We start from the raw sequence: 6,367 nt of genomic DNA, 5'->3' as shown, positions 1-6,367 counted from the left end.
TTAAAGTATCACTTTAGAGCTTTGCTTTATAAGCCCTTATAATAAAATGATTTTAAGAAAACCTGCCTCTGTGATTCCTTTCTGGTTACAGTCTCATACTTTCTCAGGATTAGCAACTGATTTCAATTATTTTTTTAGATTATCTTCAAGATACTTGTGGTAGCAGCACCTAACTTGTCAGGTGAGTCAGTGCCAAAAGTGTTGTGCAACATAAGAAACAAAATATATAGCTTGCTAGTTTGACAGTATCATTTCAGGTTAATTTTAAGAGTGCATAAGAAAGGAAATCCCTTAGTTATGAGAAATATTGAACTATAATTAGCAATATCCTGAAATTTATTTTGTTGGAAACATAGGAGAAATGGAAGAAATGAACTCAGAAGCACATACCTATCCTGTTACTTTTACAGGCTGAGTAAAGGGTACGCAATGCTCTACAGTGTATTAGATTATAAGATACACTTGCAATGTTTTCTTTTGTTTTTAACTATTTTATTACTTTCTTTAGATACTTTATATGAAATAAATTACGAAATAACATAACTGTAAATCATGACTGTACTTCAGTATAAAGCTTAACCCTTAAAAAAAACCTGTCATGGTCAAAATGCAGTTATTATCGTGGAAGCAAGTAGAAACCTGTTATATTATAAATTTTAACAAAGCAGTCTTCAGAAAGGTGCAGATGAAAAGAATATAAAATAGTCTGTGAAAACAGAAGAAGAAGAAAAAAAGTAAAAATTACAAAGACACTTTTTAAGTTGTGCCTCTCTGCTGCTACTCAGACCGTGGTTGGAAAGGTGATATTTGAGCTAATAATTAAAGAGGTTCATTGTCTAATAGAGTTTGGTATTTATGTGAAAAACAAAACCACAAAGAAATAATTTAAAACAACCAACAGCACATCACTCAGTCTATATACTACAGAGGATACACAAAGACACATTAAATACATTGTGTTTCCTTCACGCTGCACCCAACAAAAGGAAGGGAATATAACATACTAAATACTTTCAAGTCTTTACTGTGGCTGTAGGGAAAAAAGGAATTGTGGAGTGGACATGATTATTATAATTTATATATATATATATATTTTTTTTCTTTTTTACAGATTTTCAAAGGAGCTGTGTTGGTATTTTAAATAAGACCCGGGGGGGGGGGGGGGGGGGGGGGGAACACTAAAAAATGATGAAAAGTGTAGAAGAAATGCTGAAGAAAACACAGGATTCAATTAATGTATCTGGAAATAAAGACAAACAATACCCATTTTGCCAAATGACAAGTACAGTCTCTTCCACTGAGCAAACTGAAACAAGCTAAGACAGCCCCAGAGCATAATCCCATGAAGCTATGAACCTGGCAGAGACAGTGCTTCAAATACAGAGCTAAGGAGGAGCAAGCACAGCTGCAGCATACACCCCAGTTCTGACAAGTGACCTTAAACATCATTACTGCTCTCCAGCTGGGCCTGGATCTGTCCCTCAAGAACCAAAGCTCTTTCTGCAAGGCTGTAGTGGTAAAGCAACAGCAAACAGTTGAATAAATAACTCCATCATTGATAAAATATCCATAAAAGCAGATACTCACGCACATTCTGTATTTTGTTTAACCACATGAGCTGTTTTAAAAATAAAGTTAAATGGGCTCATACCTATTTCTCATTTTTGCAGTTAATGAAAATGAAAACCACCAGTGGAAGGGTCACCTTCTACGCTGAGGTCAGCTCTGTGCCAAGAAACACAACCCTTGCCTGCACATGCAGTTTCTCCAGGTCACTTTCTAACCCAGTCCAAACTTTGATTTCATACTTATGTATAAATAATGTGCTTTATGTGATCCTGCAGAGACCCTGTCTTAATTAAACAAGGCTGAAAACGACTGTTTCTTTGACAGTGGAAATATGCCAAGTCTCCATGGTCAGAGACCATTCTTACAGGCCTCAAAAGCCCTGCAACACTCTGGGCTCCCTCCATTAAAGCAAAAATCTTAGCATGGTGAACCCACACATACAAAGGACTTTCCCATATGCCTGTTCCCCCCACACACACACTTTTTTTTTTTAAGCACACCCACTAAGCATAGAGTGATACACAATTTCCACCACAGTGACTGGGGGAACAGGCATATAGGAGAAAGCCAGGAGATGGTATCACTTTCTGTCACCTCTTTTGAGGCTCACTAGAGGGGAGTCTGATGACAGCCAAAACAAGGACCTCAGGGTGCATTTCCAGAGAGCTGGGGACACATGGGGCTGGGGGAGTCCACAGGTACGAGCAGATGAACACACGACCCTGCAAGCAGGGAGGAAGATGAGGGACAAAGAGCCCCTGGACTACTGTTACACAAAAAAACCCTTGAGATTTCTGTTACCCATTATTTTTTTCCTCTGTGCAATTTTATAACAATGTAGGAAAACTGGGTTTAGGTTTGGGGGGTTGTTGGCTGTGAATTTAAGCATTGAAAAACAAACTTTGCCTGAAAATGTTGGAAATACCATTACATATATCACCAGACCTTTTAAGGGAAGTTGTCTTTCTACATGTCCTTAAGGGTACCAATGCAATATATTTAATTTGTATCTTTGTCAGAAGTTAACTTTGAGGCATCTTCACAAAGTCAAAAAATAAAGGCATGCCTTCAGGCCTGATAGATGTGGAATCAGGAATATAGGCTTGATATGCTGAAAGCCATAAGAGAATAGGAGATAGAAACTAATAAGCTTTTAAATATATATATATATTGTTATTTTAGAAAATACAAAATATTTAGGAAATATTTCTTCTATCTGAATTAGATGAAAACATCTGCTATTTTAAAAGTATTGTACTTCAATGTGCATGACTTAAAGATGCTTTAAGAATCTTACTCGAGTAAGAAAATGTATAAATAAAATTTAAAAAAAGGATTTCTATCTTAAGCAAACCCTGTTACCAGAAGATTTGTTTTCTAGCTAAGAAGTTGTTTACACAGATTGTTTACTAGATTGTGTGCTTCTGTTGATTAATGAGTAGTGACTTCACAGTTAGCATTTGGGAAATAAGATTGTAATTTAAATGGGAATTTTATGGCAGCTTTTCCAAAGCACTTGTCTCCCTTGATCTCATGCATACATTGTAAAAGGTTTGTAGTTTGTCTGAAGAGTCATATTAAACAGGAAAACAACTGTACTGCTAGTCTTGTGTAAGTAGGTCTAGGAAGACCCTACCAGTCTGTGAATAAAATTGGATTTGTGAGAGTTAATGAAAGTAATATAGGAATCACTGATTCTGCTTTGTCTCTTCTTCCTTTTAAGCAGAGATGTGTGAGAGTTTGCAGATCTAATATTTGAAACCATACAGCAGTTAGCTAGTTATTTTTCTGAACTTTGCTGTGAAACAAAAAGATCAAAGCCTTTGAAGTATTGAACCCAATTATCAAATATTACAACATTTGAAATTTTTGTACAAATCTGAAATATCTGATAAAGTATTTCTGGCATGTATGTACTACCATTACTATTTCCAAATCTGGTCTTGCAGAAGTGAGAAGCAAGGCAAGCCTCTGCACATTGACTACACCTACGGTGAATAATCCAGTTAGTTGCAAGAGCACGTGAGTCATGTTCAGATTTCACCTGAATGCCTCTTCCCTGAAACAGGGGCTCTGGAAGATGCACTGCTACCCAGGGGAAGGTGTGGCTGCTGCCTTTGTTTTTATATAAATACATTGATGCGGTCTGGTTTAATTAATGAGCTTGGTTCTAACTATAATGGACCTCTGGAACAAATTTCCTTTTTGGGAACACTACAGAATTGTATTATGAGATATCAAAAGAACATTCCCAAACAGCTGTTTGGAACTATAATTAGTCTCATTGAAATATATGGAGCAATTACCCTGAGCACCAGGGAAGATAGATGGGTATTGGATGTCTGCAGAAGCTGGATCTTAATTTTCCAGTGAAAGGAAATATCACATCTGGTATCAAGTGAAAGGAGAACTCAGATACTCCTTCAGCTGAAGAATGTGGGCAAAGTCAAAGACAATGTCAATAAATTTCAGTGAGGAGAAGACTGGCTCTCTGACAGCCTCTGAAAGAACTTCACAGAGCCAACCTCTTGGATAAAGCACAAGTCCATTGACAGACTCTACTCAGTGAAAATAAATCATTTCCCAGCAACAATTTAGAGGAACAAGTGTTTGCCAAAATAATTTAGCCTTTAAAATGTCATAGAATCACAGAATCATAGAATCATTTAGGTTGTAAGAGACCTTCTAAATCAACAAGTCCTACCATAATGTCTTGGCCTTATTTTGTCTTTCCATTGATATCATATTAAATTTATTAAAAAAAAAAAGAGAACGACTACAAGTCTACTGCTTACAGACTTACACCTGCAAGGAGACAGAGCATACCAGAGCAGGAAGTAAGAAGTGCAACAAAATTAGTGTGGTGAACGGGAGAGAAGTGGGGGAAAACAGACAGAAAATTGTACACATTTAAGCAGATGAAACAATACATTCTTTAACCTAAAACTTAAATAGCCACTGTTAGTATGATGGAAAGAATGGACTACACTTTCTGAATTTAGTGTCACAATTCTACTTGCTTTGAAAAATCCTAGATCCAGATGAGACAGTAGATTTGTACACAAAAAACAGCTAAACATATGACCAGGAAAATGTAAATGGAAACCAACCACTAACCAAAAATTCAAGAAACAGGGCAAATCATGAAATTTGATTTTTATCTCTTTCTTAGGTAAAGTTCTTATTGAATATCTGTCAAAAAAAAAATCTGTATTTATTATATGTAAGATTCAAAATTAAAAAAAAGATTGTTTTTCTTGCAATCTGATGTTATTACTCCCCAAACTACAGTACACTTCTCATATAGATTTGTAATTTATTATATTGACTTATACATGCAGATATTCTAACAGATGTGAGTTAATTGAATCCAATATTTAACAGATATTGGATAAAATAGCCATTTAACAATTCTGGTAGATGTGTCACAAACTAGTCTTAATATGCATGTTGATGTATAATGTGACAATTTCGTATACCAATTTCTAGTGACTCTGCTCTATATGTATAAGTCTCATGCATGTGAGTATGTTGATATGTACATGTGAGTGTTGATGTAAATGGACTATAGACTATGGCCACAATAACTTTAATTGCCAAGATAAACAGTTATGTGTGAATATACAATAAAAAACATATTTTTCATTACAGTCACAGGTAGAGCCTTCTTTCATCTTGAAGGATGTCTTTTATAAAGACAGGACACCTTTGTCAAAGGTGACATCTTTTCAAATATAATTCCTGTACACCTGCTGAGATGGACAATAATCTGTTCCAGGAATACAGCTACATAACATGATGACACACATTTAATTGTTCAATATATAGCATGCTACAACATTGTTGTAAAAACAGGGAGTAAATTGAAATTGTCCTAGGGGGTAGAGCAGATATTCCTGTGTGGTTCTGTTTCATGCTTGTGATCATTACTTCCCCAAAACTGTTATCATAACAACTTCTAACATACTTCTTTTTAGTATTTGACACATACATGTCTTCCCTCCTGTGGTGAGTGAAGAACCCAAAGGCCATTTTTACTTCCTACCGTGCAGAGATCAGGGAACATATAAGACTACTTTTGTATAGGAAAACTTTTTTGTTTGTTTGTTTGTTTGTTTTTAAAAAAAGATCCAAACTAGTATACTGATAACTGTTTACTTGTTCTACAACCAAGTATATGAGTTCTTATGAAGAGAAAGAACAGTGTAAAACAGTAATCTGACTTCACTTCCTGAACTCTGGTGATTCGACTAAATGCAGAACCAGTGTGGGTCAGCAGGGTAGTAAGAGATATTTTTCTCATTACAAGCTAATGGGAAATAAAGGAGTCTGCTACAAAAATTAACAGCTTGGATACTTAATTATTTGTTTTCAAGAATGTTTAAAATGTCTTTCATTTATCTGTTCCAGTATCCAGACTTCATTGTTAGAGGAAAGGGAAATTCTAAGTTTTGTGCTGTGCGTAACATCTCCAACGACCTGGCTTATATTAACAACAAAACTATCTGCTTAATTTACCATACTCAGAAAATGTGACAATAGTTTTCTAAAATGCAACCACCATTAGAAAGTTCTTGCCAATCAAATACAGCTCCTGGATTATTGATTAAATACTCCCCTCAGTATTGCATTGAATGTCTAACTACTTGCCTATTTTTAATTGAAAATCTATTAATAACTGCCACTTCTTGCCTGTAATCTTTAATCTGTAAATGACTGTAACATGGCAGATACCCATAAACTTCTTCACATATTCACATTTCTGTAATAGTGAAAAAAGAAATACAAAGAAAGACAC

The sequence above is a fragment of the Cygnus atratus genome, chromosome 2 (genome assembly GCF_013377495.2).
Source record: "Cygnus atratus isolate AKBS03 ecotype Queensland, Australia chromosome 2, CAtr_DNAZoo_HiC_assembly, whole genome shotgun sequence".
Classification (NCBI taxonomy): Eukaryota; Metazoa; Chordata; class Aves; order Anseriformes; family Anatidae; genus Cygnus; species Cygnus atratus.
This window is presented reverse-complemented; position numbering follows the sequence as displayed.